Here is a 19,418-nt window from a genome sequence, read left to right as displayed (position 1 = left end):
ATGGTGGCCAATAGTTTTAGTTTACTTTTATCTCTGAATGTTTTATATCCTTCTTATTGCTGAAGGATAATTTTGCTACTGTCATAGTTCATTCAAGCTGCTATAACACATACCACAGACTGGATAGCTTTAAAAAACAGACATTTATTTCTCACTGTTCTAGAGGCTGGAAGTTCAAGATCAGGGTGCCAGTGTAGTTGTGTTTTTAAAATTTGTTCAAGATAATTTTTAAGTACTTGTTGAATTATTTTTATAATAACTGCTTTAAAATCCTTGTCTGATAAATCCAATATCTGATGTATCTCTGGTTTGGTGTCATTCAATTATCTCTCCTCATTCAGATTGTGAATTTTCATTTCTTCTTCTTTTTTTATTCTTATTTTTTTATGATGGTGACTTTCAATTGTATTCAGGACATTTTGGCTAACATTTTAGGAGATTCTGGGTATAATTTGTTGTATTTTAGAAGGCTGTCATCTAACTTAGTTTTATCACATAGATGATAGCCAGCGTTTTGAGGTTGTGGATCCAATAACAATTTGATTTTCAAAACGTTCCCTGTGCTGCTTTGGTATTCTTGATTGCAGTATTTCATCTGGAGTGTCCATTTTTTCCTACTTGTGCTTTTTGATGCAATAAAAGGAGTTGTCCCAAGTCCTGATGTTTAGTGGCTTTGGGTGGGAGGAATTTTGTGGTTTGTGAGGACAAAGAGGACATCCTAGACCTGGCACCATTGGGAAGGAATCAGCCATGTCTGCATCCTTTGGATGACTGTTTTCTCTCATTGATGGAAAGTGTTATTTGTCCTATCTAGGTGAAGACTAGATCCCAGGCTTGATCACCTGTTCTGGGGTATCTTAACTACCAGTCTTGTCAGGCTACTTACTAGCTCTAGCTGGATGACAGGATTCTATGGTCCATGGGGACAAATAACATTTCCCAGCTTTGGCTTCTTGTTATGGTAGATTCCTTCTCTTGAAGTTGCCTAAGTGCTTCTTTGTCTCTAGTTGGGAGAAAGGGCTATTTGATTCACAAACAGGAAGAGCACTTTCTAGCTAGGCACTTATTGTGGTGTAATTTCCCTGCTGGTGTTTCCTGGTCATTGCAATCTGAGGTTTAGATGGAAGAGTATGCTTGTGGCTGCTTTGTGTTAGCTGCACTTGTGACTGATACTTCTTAGTGGTGTCCCTGGGCTTACAAGAACATCCATTAAACCTGATGGTGGAATGAACCTAACTAGGCCAACTTCAGTTGCTAGATTTGGAGTAAGGAGACACTGGTACTTCTGCTTTTGGATGATGGGTTATAAGAGGCTTTGTCTAAATGTTGTTCCTCCAGTCTTAGGGTCAGTGACCAATGTGTCTTTCTCCTCCTACTTTACAGCATACTTGTTTTGCTGCATTTGGCATTATTTCCATACTGTTTACAGCAGTACATGTTACTCGGAGAGATAGATAAATCTATATGCCAATCTGTCTAGACTGACTTTTTGATTAGACTTCTCAAATCTTTTGCTTTATCTTTGTTTATATATTTTATATCAAAGCAGTGTTCTTTGTAATTTTGAAAACATATGTCATATTTTGACATTTATTATTCTAAAACAGAGCTATAATTATCTATACATTCTATATTTCTTGCTACAGTAATTACTAAATGACTCTCCTAATCAGTTAGGTGACAGTGGAGGCTTCACCTGCTCTAAATAGACAAAGTAATAAATATCTCACATGCTGCTCATTAAGAAACCTAGTTCTTCATATTTTCTTGTTTTATATAGTTTGTCTTGCAAACATATCTCCAATTAAATTATGCCATAATATATTGCTTTTAAATTGCTTCATCACAATCTCTCCTACTGTTTTCATAACTTTACTTCGTAATTTTAGTGATAAAATATAGTTTCTGTGTGCCCTTTGCACTTTATGAATATTTAACATTCTACGTCATAAGAGTTTCCTCTATGTAACTTATCAATCAAATTGACAATCTGTTTATTTGGGGGTTTATTATCTGACAGATGTCTGTATAGCTAGAGATCTATATGAATACTGTATTGTGGGGCTTACAATGTATTTCAGGTGATCAATGATGACTAAGACTAAAAGACTTTTAATGTAGAAGACAAATTAGTGAGAGATTAACTCAAGATGGTGGAGTAGAAGGACATAAGCTCACTCCCTTCTTATGAAAACACCAAAATCACAACTAATTGCTGAAAAACTATTGATAAAATAATGCTGGAACTTACCAAAAAAAAAAATTACCCTACATCCAAAGACAAAAAAGAAGCTATAATGAGACGTAGGAAAGGCTCAATCACATTAAAATCAAACCTCATACTTGTTGGATGAGCGACCCACAATCTGGAAAAACAATAATACCACGGAAGTTATCCAACAGGAGTGAAAGTTCTGAGCCCCAAGTCGGGCTTCCCAGCCTGGGTGTCCAGCAATGGGAGGAGGAATCCCCTGTCCTTCTGACTTTGAAGGTCAGTGGCGTTTGATTCTGGAACTTCCACAGGACTGGAAGAAAGACAGACTCTACTCTTGGAGAGCACACACAAAGTCTCATGCTCACAGGACCTAGGTGAAGAAAGCAGTGACCCCATAAGAGACTGTGCCAGACTTATTAGTAATGGAAGTTTTACTACAGAGGAAGGCAGCATCTGTGGCTCACTGTGGGGACAAAGGCATGAGCAGCATCAGTCTGGGAAATACTCTTTGGTGTGAGCCTTCCCAGAGTCTGTCATTAAGCCCCACCAAACAGCCTGTAGGCTCCAGTGCTAAGTCATTTCAGGCTAAACAATCAACAGTGTAGGAACACAGCTACCATCAGGAAGCCTGCACAAGCCTCTTAAACAGCCTCACCCACCAGAGGGAGACAGTAGAAGCAAGAACTACAATCCTGCAGCCTGCTGATCAGAAACCAAAATCACAGAAAGTTAGACAAAATGAGATGGCAGGGGAATATGTCCCAGATGAAGGAACAAGATGAAACCCCAGAAGAACAACTAAGTGAAGTGGAGACAGCCAACCTACCAGAAAAAGAATTCAGAATCATGTAAGTGAAGATGATCCAAGATCTCAGAAAAAGAATAGAGGCAAGGATTGAGAAAATGCAAGAAATGTTTAACAAAAACATAAAACAAACAAACAGAGATGAACAACAAAATAACTGAAAAAGAAAATACACTAGAAGGAATCAACAGCAGAATAAGTGAGGAAGAAGAATGGAAAAGTGACTTGTAAGACAGAATGGAGGAAATCACTGCCATGGAACAGAATAAAGAAAAAAAATGAAAAAATATGAAGACAGTCTAAGAGACCACTGAGACAACATTAAACACATGAACATTCACATTATAGAGGTCCCAGAAGGAGAAGAGAGATATAAGGGATCCGAGAAAATATTTGAAGAGATAAAAGGTGAAAACTTCTATAACATGGGGGAACAAAAACAGTCACCGAAGTCCAGGATACACAGAGACTTCCAGACAAGAAAAACCCAAAGAGGAACATGCTGAGACACATAGTAATCAAACAGATAAAAATCAAAGACAAAGAAAAAATATTAAAAGAAACAAAGGAAAAGTGACAAATAACATACAAGAGAACTCCCATAAGTTTATCATCTGATTTCTCAGCAGAAACTCTGCAGGTCAAAAGGGAGTGGCATAATATATTTAAACTGATGAATGGAAATAACCTACAACCAAGAATACTCTACCCAGCAAGGCTCTCATTCAGATTTGAAGGAGAAATCAAAAGCCTTACAGACAAGAAAAGCTAAGAGAATTCAACACAACCAGAGCAGCTTTGTAACAAATGATAAAGGAACTTCTTTAAGCAGGAAAGAGACCAGCAACTTAAAACAAATTTCTACATATAGAGACTGCTGTATCAAAACCTCAGAGGAACAGCAAACACAACAACTACAATAGATACACACACAAATAAGAAAAAGCAAACCAAACACAACACTAAAGATGGTCATCAAACTACAAGAGAAGAGACCAAAGAGGAAGGGAAGAAAAAACACCTACAAAGCCAAACTCAAAACAATTAAGAAAATGCCAATAGGAACATATATATCAATAATTACCTTAAATTTTAATGGAATAAATGCTTCAATCAAAAGGCATAGGCTGGCTGAATGCATACAAAAACAAGGCCCATGTAGACACTGTCTACAAGAGACCCACTTCTGACCTAGGGACACATACAGACTGAAAGTGAGGGGATGGAAAAAGATATTCCACACAAATGGAAATCAGTAGAAAACTAGAGTAGCAGTACTTATATGAGACAAAATAGACTTTAAAAAGACTGTCATAAGAGACAAGGACATTACATAATGTTCAAGGATCAATCCAAGAAGAAGATATAAGAATTGTAAACATATGTGCACCCAATATAAGAGCACCTCAATATATAAGGCAAATACTGACAGCTATAAAGGGGGAAATTGACAGTAACACAATAATAGGGGGGACTTTAACACCCCGCTTTTGGAGGATCAATAGACAGATCATCCAGACAGAAAATCAATAAGGAAACACAGGCATTAAATGACACATTAGACCAGATGGACTTAATTGATATTTATAGAGCATTCCACTCAAAAGCAGCAGAATACACATTCTTCTCATGTGTACATGGAGCATTCTCCATGACTGACCATGTGATGGGTCACAAAGTGAAGCTCAGTACATTTAAGAAAACTGAAATCATATCAAGCATCTTTTCCTACTACAATGTTATTGAGATTAGAAATCAACCAGAAAAAAAAAAAACTGTAAAAAACACAAACACGTAGAGAGTAAATAATATGCTTCTAAACAGCCAATGAATCACTGAAGAAATCAAAGAGGAAATCAGAAAATTCTTAGAGGCAAATGAAATTAAAAGCACAATGATTCAAAATCTGTGGAAAGCAGCAAAAGAGTGAAGTTTAAAGCAATAAAATATTACCTCAGGAAACAAAAAAATCCCAAATAAATGACTAACTGTACACATAAAGCAACAAGAGAAACAAGAACAAACAAAACCTAAAGTTAGTACAGGAAAGAAATCATAAATTTCAGAGCAGAATAAAATGAAATAGAGATGAAGAAAACAGTGGAAAAAATCAGTTAAACTAACAGCTGGTTATTTGAAAAGACAAACAAAATTAATAAACCTTTAGCCAGACTCATCAAGAAAGAAAGGGAGAGGGCTCAAATCAATAAAATTAGAAATGGAAGAGGGGAAGTTACAACTGACACCACAGAAATATAAAGGATCATAAGAGACTACTACAAGCAACTGTATGCCAATAACATGGACAACTTGGAAGAAGTGGACAAATTCTTAGAAATGTACAAGCACCCAAGACTGAACCGGAAGAAAGAGAAAATATTAACAGACACATCACATATAACGAAATGGAAACTGTGATTTAAACCCCCCCAACAGGGGCTTCCCTGGTGGAGCAGTTGTTAAGAATCTTCCTGCCAATGCAGGGGACACGGATTTGAGCCCTGGTCTGGGAAGATCCCACAGGCCACAAAGCAACTAAGCCTGTGAACCACAACTACTGAGCCTGCGCTTTAGAGCCCATGAGCCACAACTACTGAGCCTGTATTGCACAACTACTGAAGCCCATGTGCCTACAGCCCATGTTCCACAACAAGAAAAGCCACCACAATAAGAAGGCCGCATAGCCCAATGAATAGTATCCCCTGCTTGCTGCAACTAGAGAAAACCTTCACACAGCAACAAAGACCCAACGCAATCAAAAATAGATTAATTAATTATTTTTTTAAAAATTACAAAAATAAAAATTAAAAAATTAAAACCCCCAACAAACTGAAGTCCAGAACCAGATGGCTTCACAGACAAATTCTATTAAATATTTAGAGAAAAGTTAGCACCTATCCTTCTGAAACTGTTCCAAAAAATTGCAGAGGAAGGAATACTCCTAAACTCATTTTACATGGCCACCACCAGTCTGACACCAAAATCAGAAAAAGACACCATAAAAAAAGAAAATTACAGCCCAATATTACTGAGGAAGGAAGAAGCAAAAATCATCAACAAAATACTAATGAACAGAATCCAACAGCACATTAAAAGGATGATACACCACGATCAGTGGCATTTATCCCAGGGATGCAAGGATTCTTCAATATATGCAAATCAGTCAGTGTGATACACCATATTAACAAATTGAAGAATAAAAACCATATGATCATCTCAATATATGCAGAAAAATCTTTCAACAAAATTCAGCACTCATTTATGATAAAAGACTCTCCAGAAAGTGAGGATAGAGGGAACCTACCTCAACATAATAAAGACCATATATGACAAATCCACAACAAACATCATTCTCAATGGTGAAAAACTGGAAGCATTTCCTCTAAGATCAGGAACAAGACAAGGATGTCCACTCTCCCCAATATTTTTCAACATAGCTTTGGAAGTCCTCACCATGGCATTCACAGAAGAAAAAGAAATAAAAGGAATACAAATTGGAAAAGAAGAAGTAAAACTGTTTTCAGATGACATGAAACTATACATAGAAAATCCTAAAGATGCCACTAGAAAAGTACTAGAATTAATCAGTGAATTCAGTAAAGTTGCAAGATACAAATTTAATTCACAGAAATCTGTTGCATTTCTATACTCTAACAATGAAAGATCAGAAAGAGAAATTAAGGAAACCATCCCATTTACTATCACATCAAAAAAAAAAAAAAAAAAAAAAAAAACCCTAGGAATTAGCCTACCTAAGGAGACAAAAGACCTATACTCCAAGAACTATAAGACATTGATGAAAGAAATTGAAGATGTCATGTTCTTGGATTGGAATGATGAATGTTGTGAAAATGACTATACTATCCAAAACAATCTATAGATTCAATGTAATCCCTATAAAATTACCAACGGCATATTTCACAGAACTAGAACAAAAAAATCTTAAAATTTGTTTTGTGACAAAAAGGACCTTGAATAGCCAAAGGTCTTGAGAAACAGAAACGGAGCTGGAGGAATCAGGCTCCCTAACTTCAGACTATATGACAAAACAATCATCATCAAAACAGTACAGTACTCACACAAAAATAGAAATATAGATCAATGGAACAGGATAGGAAGCCCAGAAATAAACCCATGCACTTAAGGACAATTACTCTACAGCAAAGGAGACAAGACTATACAATGGAAAAAAAGCAGTCTCTTCAATAAATGATGCTGGGAAAAGTAGACAACTACATGGAAAAAAATGAAATTAGAACACTTTTTAACACCACACACAAAAGTAAACTCAAAAATGATTAAAGACCTAAAAGTGTGACTGGACACTATAAAACTCTTAGAGGAAAACATAGGCAGAACACACTCTGACATAAATCACAGCAATATATTTTTGGATCCGTCTCCCAGAGTACTGGAAATAAAAACAGAAATAAACAAAAGGGACCTAATTAAACTCAAAAACTTTTCCACAGCACAGAAAACCATAAACAAAATTAAAAGATAACCCACAGAATGGGAGAATATATTTGCAAATGTTGCGACTGACAAGGGATTACTCTCCAAAATTTGCAAGCTGCTCATGTCGCTTAATATCATAAAAACAAACAACCCAATCAAAAAAATGCACAGAAAACCTAAATAGACATTTCTCCAAAGAAGACATACAGATGGCCAAGAGGCATATGAAAAGATGTTCAACATTACTAATTATTAGAGAAATGCAAATCAAAACTATGATGAGATATCATCTCACACCAGTCAGAATGGCTATCATCAAAAAATCCACTAATAATAAATGCTAGGGAGGGTGTGGAGAGAAGGAAACTCTCCTACACTGTTGCTGGGAATGTAAATTGGTACAGCCACTTTGGAGAACAGTATGGAGTTTCCTTATAAAACTAAAATAGACCTACCATAAAATCTAGCAATCACACTCCTGGGCATGTATCTGGAGAAAATCATGGGCTGAAAGAATGCATGCACCACAATGTTCATTGCAGCACTATTTACAATAACCAAGACATGGAAACAACCTAAATTTTCAGTGACAAATGAATGGATAAAGAAGATGTGGTACATATATACAGTGGCATATTTCTCAGCCATTAAAAAGAATGAAATAATGTTATTTGCAGCAAAGTAGATGGACATAAAGATTGTCATGCTGAGTGAAGTAAGTCAGACAGAGAAAAATTAATATTTTATGGTATCACTTATATGCAGAATCTTAAAAAAAATGAAAAAATGAAATTATTTACAAAACAGGAACAGACTCACAGATTTAGAGAACAAACTTATGGTTACCAGGGGAGAAGGATGAGAGGAAGGGATAGTTAGGGAGTTTGGGATTGACATGTACACACTGCTATATTTAAAATGGATAACCAACAAGGATCTACTGTATAGCACAGGGCATTCTGCTCAATAAAATGTAAAAACATAAATGGGAAAAGAATTTGGAAAAGATTTAACATTTGAAACAAATCTTAAAATTTTGTATGGAGACGCAAAAGACCCTGAATAGCCAAGGCAGTCTTGAGGGAAAAAAAAACAGAGCTGGAGGAATGAGACTCCCTGACTTCAGACTATACTACAAAGCTACAGTAATCAAGACAATACAGTACTGGCACAAAAACAGAAATATAGATCAAAGGAACAGGATAGAAAGCTCAAAGATAAACCCACACTCCTATGGTCAACTAATCTATGACAAAGGAGACAAGGATATACAATGGAGAAAAGACAGTCTCTTCAATAAGTGGTGCTGGGAAAACTGGACAGCTACATGTAAAAAAATGAAATTAGAACAATCCCTAACCCCATACACAAAAATAAACTCAAAATGAATTAGAGACCTAAATGTAAGACCGGACACTATAAAACTCTTAGATGAAAACAAAGGAAGAACACTATTTGATATAAATCACAGCAAGACCTTTTTTGATCCATCTCCTAGAGTAATGGAAATAAAAATAAAAATAAACAAATGGGACCTAATGAAACTTAAAAGCTTTTGCACAGCAAAAGAAACCATAAACAAGATGAAAACACAACTCTCAGAATGGGAGAAAATATTTGCAAACGAATCAACAGAGAAGGGATTAATCTCCAAAACATATAAACAGCTCATGAAGAACAATATTAAAAAAACAACCCATCCAAAAATGGGCAGAAGACCTAAATAGACATTTCTCCAAAGAAGACATACAGATGGCCAAGAGGCACATGAAAAGCTGCTCAATATCACTAATTGTTAGAGAAATGCAAATCAGAACTACAATGAGGTATCACCACACGGTGGTTAGAATTGGTATCATCTGAAAATCTACAAACAGCAAATACTGGAGAGGTTGTGGAGAAAAGGGAACCCTGTTGCACTGTTGGTGGGAATGTAAATTGATACAGCCACTATGGAGAACAGTATGGAGGTTCCTTAAAAATACTACAAATAGAATTATCATATGACCGAGCAATTCCACTACTGGACATATACCCAGAGAAAACCATAATTCAAAAAGACACATGCACCCCAGTGTTCATTGCAGCACTATTTACAATATCCAGGTCATGGAAGCAACTTAAATGCCCATTGACAGATGAATGGATAAAGAATATGTGGTACATATATACAATGGAATATTACTCAGCCATAAAAAGAATGAAATTGGGTCATTTGTAGAGACATGGATGCATCTAGACACTGTCATACAGATTGAAGTAAGTTAGAGAAAAACAAATATCGTATATTAATGCATATATGTGGGACCTAGAAAATGGTAAAGATGAACTGGTTTGCAGAGCAGAAATTGAGACACAGAAGTAGAGGAAGAAAGTAAAGACATTTGTGATTACATTGGGCCCACCTGTATGACCCAGGATACTCTCCCTATTTTAGGACCAGATGATTAGCAAAATTAATTCCACCTACAATCATAGTTCTCCTTTGCCATGTAACAGAACACATTCACAGGTTCTGGATATTAGAACATGGACATCTTTGGGGGATGGACATGTTATTCTGTCTGTCACACTTGATAAGGCCAAAACACATCTCCTTGTTTTAATTTGTATTTCTTTTTTTTGTCTACTGGTCTTTTTTTCCATTGCTATATTAAATTTATTCTTATTTTGAATGGGTGCTTAATATATTTATGTGTATTATTTACCTGTTCTTGCCCTTATTTTGACAAATATTTTCTCCTGTTGGTCAATTTTGTTTTAAGTTTAACAATTTGTACACTGAACAGTTTGTAAGTGGTCAGATAAATTTTTCACTTTATAGTTTCCTCTGTTTTTCATGCTTTAGAAAAAAATTCCTATGTAGAAATCAGATAAATATTCCTATATATTGTTTTCCAACTAAATATTTAACCATTTAATTCATCTGAATTTATTTTGATGCATGGCATAAAATAAGGATCTAAATTGATCTATTCCTCCTAAATAGCCAGTTTGTGTGTGGTAGAGACAATAAACTATCCCCCAGTGTCAAAAAAAAAAAAAAAGTTTAAATGATTGAGCAAGCACCTATTGTGTATCTTCCTCTGTGGCTCTACATGCATTTTTATTATTAATAATAATTTAACATAATAATAGATGGCCTTCAGCTACTGAGTAACAACAAGAGGGAGGGGATACATGTATACATAGAGCTGATTCACTTGATTTTACAGCAGAAATTAGCACAACATTGTAAAGCAACTATATTCCAATTTAAAAAAAATCAGCACTATATTTTATTTAAAAATACCGACAATTTTAAATTTATGATAACTTTATTTGAAGTTTTTCTTTTTAACTATCATCATGAAATTGTGTGATGGAGAAGAGAAGCATACATTTTCAAAAGTTATTCAGAGTTAATGACCAAAACAATTTGAAAACCACTCAGGCACATTGTATCCTAGAAATGATTAGCTGAGGAGGAATTATTGTGATTTTGTACATTGATCAAAATATTGTAATGAAAAAATTGAGTTCACATGGAAAAAAAAAGAATGTGATGGAGCAATGAATGAAAGGATTTATAGAAAGGTAGAATAAAGGACAAAACTGTGTAGATTAGAATAAGCATGTTTAGGGAAACCTTTAGCAGAACCTGTTTGCTTAATAATGCTTGATTTATCATTTTTGAAGGGCAGTGTGAGGATTTTATCTGAACACTTATGTATGATGGAAGCTATGGAAAAAATTGGAATGTCAGATTACCAATAAATTAATGTTAAAATTTAAATATTACATCAAATAATTAAATTATATAATTAATTTATAAAATGTATTGGATTTTATAACTTAGAATTTATACTCTATCAAGAAAGACATGAAGACATGGTAAAACTTTTTCTTTAAAATATTAATCTGGGACATTAGCAAGATGGCAAATAGGAGTCCTCAGACCCTCCTTCTCCCATGGAGATATCTACTCAAGAACAATACACAGACCAGTTCTCTTTGTGAGAAATTCAGAAACAAGTTAAGAGGATCCTCTGCCTCAGGCAAGTGCAAAACCAGGTTCATTGAAACTAGTAGGAAAATGCATGGTAACTTGTCACCATAGTCCCTCCTTTCAACACAGTTCCATGTGATCAGGGGGAAACTTCCACCTCCCATCTTAATCTTGGTGTTGGAAAGAAAAGACTGGGCAGTAAATATTCTGATGTTTTGGGAGGTTCCCTGAGGGGCTTGTTTCTGTATCATCTGTTTTGGAATGTGGACGGGACACAGCATACTGTAGGTACTTGGGTGCCACTGAGAACAGAAAAAAGAGCTAGGTGGTGTGCTGCTGCTACAGAGCACTATGGTACAGCAGACAGACACTAATGGAGGAAGATATTATAAGCATCTGTCACTATTTTTATTAAATGTAATAGCACTGGAAGTCCTAGCCAGAGCAATTATGATAAGAACAAAAATAAGAGGCATTCAAATCAGAAAGAAAGCATAAAATGATCTCTGTTCACAGATGACATGAACTGATATGTAGAAAAGTACTAAGAGTCCACAAAAAAGGAACTATAAGAATTAATAAACTTATTCGGTAAAGTTGTAAGATACAAAATCTGCATACAGAAATCATTGGCATATTTATACACTACCAACAAATCATCCCACCTACAATAACATCAAAATGAACAAAATATTTAGGAATAAACTTAACCAAGGAGCCAAAAATATTGTACATTGAAAACTACAAAACATTGTTGAAAGAAATTAAAGAACACACTGATAAATGAAAAGGCATCTTGTGTTCACGGATTGGTAGACTTAAAATTTTTGAACTGTCCATACTACTCAAAGCAATCTATAGATTCAACACAATTTCTATTATGATTTTATTTACATTTTTCACAGAAAAATAAAAAGTAATCACAGTCATCCATTCTCATATGGAACTAAAAAATGACCCCCAAAATCAAAACAATCTTGAGGAAGAAGAACAAAGCTAGAGGGCTCGCATTTCCTGCTTTTATAACATATTACAACACTACAGTAATTAAAGTAGTATGATAGACATGTAGACCAATGAAACAAAATAGAGAGCCTGAAATAAACTCACACATACATGGTCAACTGATTTTTGACAAGATTGCCACAATAGGAAGTACACAATGTGGAAAAGATAGTCTTTTCAACAAATGGCTTTGGGAAAACTGGATATCCACCAGACACAATTATCAAGTCAAAATAAAGACTTTAACTAAGATGTGAAATTGTAAAATTCCTGGAAGAAAACATAGAGGAAAAGCTTCATGACATTGTTGATGGCAGTAATTTCTTGGATTTGACACCAAAAACATAGGCAACAAAAGCAAAAACAAACAATTGAGAATATATCAAATTAAAAAATTTCTGCACAGCAAAGGAAATATCAACAGAATGAAAAGGCAACCTATGAAATGGGAGAAAATATTTTCAAACCTTACTCATGATAATAGGTTAATATTCAAGATATATCAGTCACTAATATAACTCAATAGCAAAATAAACAAATATCCAGATTAAAAATGGGCAAAGGATGACATAGAGGTGTGGGATGGGGAGGGTGGGAGGCAGGCTTAAGATGGAGGGGATATAGGGACATGTGTACGCATGTGGCTGATTTGCTTTGTTGTACAACAGAAACTAACACAGTATTGTGAAGCAACTATACTCCAATAAAGATCTATTTTTTAAAAAATGGGCAAAATACTTGAATCGGCATTTCCTCCAAGAAGACACACAAATGTCTAATAGGTATATGAAAAGATGCACAGCTTCATTAATCATTAGGAAAATGCAAATCCAAAGCACGGTGAACACCTTACACTTGTTAGGATTGCCATTTGTCAAAAAAACAGAAAATAACTAATATTGGTGAGTGTGTGGAGAAATTGGAAATCTTATATATTGTTATGGGGAATGTAAACTGAGTCAACCGCTATGGAAAACAGCCTCAAAAAATTAGAAATGGAACTATCATGTGATCTAGTAATCTCACATCTGGGTAATTAACCAAAAGAGTTAAAATCACAATCTTGAAGAGATACTTGTACTTCCATGTTCATTGCACAATTATTCACAATAACTAAGAAGTGAAAACAACCCAGATGTCCATCAACAGACGATCAGATAAAGAAAATGTGGAATATACATATGATGGAATATTATTCAGTAATAAAAAAGAAGAAAATTTTGTTATATGCTACAACATGGATGAATCTTGAGGACATTCTGCCAAGGGTAATAAGCCAGTCACAGAAGAACCGGTGAGTATTCATGATTCTACTTATAGGAGTTATCTATAATCAAACTCATTGAAGAAGAAAATAGAATGTTGATTTCAAGCAGCTAGGGGGAAGATAAATGGAAGCATTTGCTCAACTGAGTATAAAGTTTCAGGCATGAAAGAATGTAAATTTCTAGAAGTGTATTGTACAATATTGAGTTTATAGTTAATGGTACTATACTTACTATACACTTCAAATTTTATTAAAGGGTAGATTTCACATTATGTGCTTTTTTTACTACAATATTTATCTGAAATGTAAGTGGTGAGCAGATTGAAGAAAGGAGTTGGGATAGTTAGTAGGACATCTGAAAAATACAGAAAGAAATGAAAAATATCCATCTAGGATGGTAACAAATTAAAAAAAAAAACATTTGTCACTGAGAGAAAGAGTAATTGCTATTCTACTGTAGATGCATGATAAATGTAGAAAAAATGAAAGAAGGAGAATACTAATAACAGAGAAAGTTTTCAGGTGAAAAGAGAAATGAGACAAATGTAAAAATATGAAAGAAAAATTGCAGAATTTTAAGTCTGCTTCTGCCATCTACTGTCTAGTAGAATTTGGTAATTTTGTATCATTGGCATTGTAAAGATAGGTAATATTTGACAAATAATAAGTGTATATTTGTAGATATACATTTTATGAAATACTACTATAAAATATTAGGGCATTTTGGAAGAGTTCATTCATTTGAGGTATTAAGACACATTTTAAAATGTAGAATATAATATTTATCCTTTTGTTCTATCTCTACTCTTCAAACCCTTTCTCCTTTTTTTGCCCTAAAATACAAAGAATTAAAAACAAACCATAATACCAAAGTTTAGAAATAGATATTTTAAAAAATCTGCCCAAAGAAAAAAACAGAACAAAAAAGTGTGAACAGATCAAAAAAGATATTTAAGATTCAATATGGAAAACAGATACAAAAAGTTTCTCAAAATAATTTTCCTTAAGGAGGTGCTAATTAAAAACATCAAGAAATTACTGCTACCCACCTATTATAATGGCTAAAACCCTAAACACTGAAAATAACTAATGTTGGTGATTATGTAGAGCAACAGGAACTCTCATTCATTGTAGGTGATAATTAAAATTGGTACAGCCACTTTGGAAGTCAGTTTGGCAGTTTCTTACCAAGTTAAACATAGACACACCATATGTTCCAGGATTCACACAATTAAATATTTATCTAACTGATTTGAAAATTTATGACCACATAAAAATCTGTGAATGAATATTGTAGCTTATGGAGATTATTATTATTTATAATCAAAAAAAAATACAAGCACCAAAGATGTCTTTCAATAGGTGAAAGGAATATTTAAAAAGGTACAAACTATTGGATATAAGACAGGCTCAAGAATGTGTTGCACAATGTGGGGAATATAGCCAATATTTTGTGATAACTGCAAATGGACAATAACCTTTAAGAATTGTATAAAAAATTTTAAAATAAAAGCAACTGTAGTACATGCATTCAATGGAATAATATTATTCAGTGATTAAAGTAAATGTATGGTTAATCCACCCAACAACATCAATGAATCAAATACATCTTGGTAAGTGAAAGAAACCAAATCTAAAAGGCTATATACATACAGTAACACCATTCATTTGGCATTATTGAGAAAGCAAAAGGATAGGAATGAAAAACAGATCAGTTGCCAGTCTTGGGAAAGAGTAGTGTTTGAAGAGGAGAACAGGGGAAGAACTTGAGGGCAGTGCAACTACTCAGGAAGTTATTGCAGTGGCAGATAAATGATGCTATGCACTTGTCAAAACCCATTCAAATTTACAACACAAATAGTGAAACTTAATATTTGCAAATTAAAAAAAAAAGGAAGTAGGGGAACCTCAGGATAGAATGCAGAATGACAAAAATATTTAACTAAATTAGCAATGTACATCATATTCTCACTGGACAGCTTCTGTTAAAACTGCTGACTTAAGTACCTTTGGAAAAAGATGTTTTGACAGGAAACTGTAAAACTAAAGACAAAAGAACTACACAAAAACATTGTACGTTAGTTGCTAAAGTTGTTTCTCACAAGGATATGAATTAACAATTCTGAAATTTCTATACATACATAACGGAATTTTAGATATAAGTAAGTGAATGGAGGATAGTGAAAGTCAGTTATCTTACTGTTGGAGGACGAAGTTACAGACAAGCAAGTGGAGAGGAGACGTTCGTATGACTCGTGGTACTGGATTAGAGTGGAAGGCATAAATATGAACTCAATGTTTAGCATATATATATGCATCTAATTGCATTAATAGTTATAGGTGTATATATCTGGGTTACTAGACATGCATGTATTCCTTACCCCTGGTCACTGAGAGGATCTAGAAATAAACACCCAGAATGGCATTCTTCGATGAAAGGAACCAGAGCTTCTTGGAGGTAATGGTTGATTCTAGGGCTGGGCAGCAAATACGCAAGATGAGCCTAGAACATCTTGTACCAGAAAGTAAGGTGATATTCAAATGCAAAAAAATTAAGATAACATCAAAGGATGCCAACTGTTAGAACTCCCAATGGCCAGAACTGCGGCAATTTGAGCACCAAGATAAATAAAATTATATTTGATTGTAACCCAAATTATACAAGGGGTATAAGTCCATATTAATATAAATAAATGATTGATACAGGAGCGACAAATCTTTTATACAGAAATCCCAGTGATTTATGTAGATACTTCCCCATTAGGTGTTTTCAAGCTAAAATGGTGTTTAAGAGATGCGTTGAATTGAAAAGAGAGGATAGAGCCATTGCATTTCCCCATTAATAAGTCACTGGTTATAGAGTGACCCTGGATATTAGGCATGACCTTAGGGGAGGCAGCTCCTTGTGATAGACCATAATTCCCAGAAAGTGATGTAACTGCAAGCCACAAGCAGCAAACATTCCTGGAAATATGGAAAATACATTCCTTAGTCCTTAAGATGGACTCTATCCTGGAGGCATGGCAAATTATCAATTAACTCTTGTTTTCCTCTTCGCAGCTGTGGGTCTCTTCCCTGATTTAGAATAATAGGTGGATTGATGGGTTTTGTCAGAGATTTTGTATGTTCTTATTCCATGTTTTCCTAGTTAATTATCCATATATATATATATTATATATATATATATATTATATATATATATACACACACACACTCATATATATTCATGTTCCATGATATTAAGTATTACATAAACTTTTCTTAGTAAAATAATGATATTATTACTGTAACTTCATTTTGTTAGGTTGTGGTTCCAAATAGGTCATTGAAGTAAGGCATATATCAATGGAATCTTAGTCACTTGCAAGGAAGTTCACTGATTTTAGACAATTTTATTTTAAAAACTCCACTTGTGGATTCTGGTTAATGAATCAATTAAATCTCTTCTTAGTTTTTAATTTTTCCATCTACAAATTCCTTCATATTACCATCTTGCTTTTTGTGTCTATTTTAAGTCAGATCTTGTACTGTTGGTGCCAAAAAGAAAAGGAAATATTTAAGAATTCACTCTACATACCTTTATAATCCAATATTGTGACAAGTATGTTTTCCACTGTTTGACAAAATACATGTATTATGAGTTCCCTCTATAGTTGGGAGGATTTTCCCTTTTGAGATAATTTATGAGAAAGCACAGTTCCAAGTGTCTGATGCCCTTCATGAAGTCAGTCATAACTCCTGATTCCATTACTGTCAAAGGTTTACATGACTCAGTTCAAGAGAGCAGGAAACATGTTATTAAATCTAATCTCCATATTCTTTTTCACTATAAATTGTGCAATAGAAATCATTTGTATGCAACTTCTGATAGGTTCCCTCTCCCCATATTTGTAGTTCTTAAGCTATGAAATAATGGGTGATATATTTCACAATATTAAATATTTGCAAAAGGAAAAAAAAAGTAAATAACACAAGAGCATTGTAGAAGTCTCTTCTACTTCCCCATTTAGTTTCAGCCAAAGGTATTCATTTAGAGTGAATCCACAATCCTAACAGTGGCCTAGAAGTATTCAATATTCCTTAGGCTGCATGTAGGTTTTATTTGTATATCTTGACATTATATGTCTTATCTCTTAAAGAAATCTTTCTTCTCCACATCTTTTTGCTGATATCCTTTACATCTCTGATAGGAGCTTAACTTCTTGCCATGCATAGGCAACTTGTAATATTCAAAAGTAAAGTCTTGGTCATGTCTCCAAGAAATATTAAGATTTGTTAATCATAGGGATAAGGATGTCCGAAAAATAAACATTAAAATACCAAACCTCCTCTTCTACTCCTTGATGTACATAAGGAGATTGGTTAATGGTAATTGTAAAGTCTAGAATATAATATATATCTTTAAATGAACTTGAAATGTCACATTAATCACTCTGTTTTAGCCCTTATCTTAAAGTTACTACTAACCAGCTAGTTTAGCAAGGGAAACAGATCTCAATTTCTTGGAGAAGGTGAATAAGAACAGTAAATACAAGGTAATATAACATAATAATAAACATTAGTATTATATTACTTAGATATTGTGTATATGAAATATATACCATCAACAAATACATGTATAAAATACACACTCATATATGTAAAATATGTCTCCTACTATTCCAGATCAAACTTTTATCTATTTTTGCTTTTATTAGAAGCTAAAAAAATTTTCTAATTTTCTAATTTCTGTTTGAGATGTGAAACATACACAGATTTATTCACACATTAAGCAGAACTGTCCAACAGCAGAATACCTTCTGGAAAAATCAGATAATCATGTCCATTTTTCCAATATAACTCTCTAGGAAATAACACTGTATATCACTTATTTTTTGAGTGTTAAATATATTGGTTTTAAAATTATATATTTAAAAGTATTTAGGGGGAAGGATAAGGATTAAAATAATATTTATGGAAGAAAAATAAATTTTATGAAATGATGAAACAATAGTTCTATATTTTTGGAAAGGGTCTCCACATTTTATAGTTCATCCCATTCCAGTAGTTTTTGAAAATATTATTTTCCTTATAAATATAAAAAGTGTTATCAATGGTGGCAGTTTTGTTCTAGGAAATTATGGTGTAACAAGTAGTGTGGATTTAGTAATGTTATAAGGGAATAGGCCTTGGTTAATTTAGGTGGTGTGGGATTTTCAGTGTCTTCAAAATGCTGACAAAAGCAAACAGATTGTCTCTGTCTGACCTTCTTTACTCAAACAGCACAATTAATTGCATTTCTGCATGATAGACTGTTACATTCTCTTTATCTAAACATGAGTTTGCCTTATAGTGCATTTGACTTTGAAATGTTTTTGACACTTGTATACTGAAACTGTAGTGTCATACTGGTACTTCATTATCAGTCTCAGGGACATAATTAGAACCACAATGGGCAAGATGGAGGCTTTGAATACCTTATACGATGAGTTCATTTGCATAAACATATTCAAGAGAGTTTCCTGCTTTTTGCTTTTCACATTATCACACTTATAGTTTGTGTGTGTGTGTGTGTGTGTGAGAGAGAGAGAAACAGAGAGAAAGAGCAAAATAAATCAACAGAGACAGAGACAGAAAGAGAGAACAGGAGAGAGATAGAGAGAGAGACTTCATGGGAGAAAAAGGCTAGAAATAATTTAAG

Source organism: Hyperoodon ampullatus (genome assembly GCF_949752795.1).
Source record: "Hyperoodon ampullatus genome assembly, chromosome: 16".
In the NCBI taxonomy this organism is placed as follows: Eukaryota; Metazoa; Chordata; class Mammalia; order Artiodactyla; family Ziphiidae; genus Hyperoodon; species Hyperoodon ampullatus.
The sequence above is the reverse complement of the archived record's forward strand: the minus strand, read 5'-3'. Positions refer to the sequence as shown.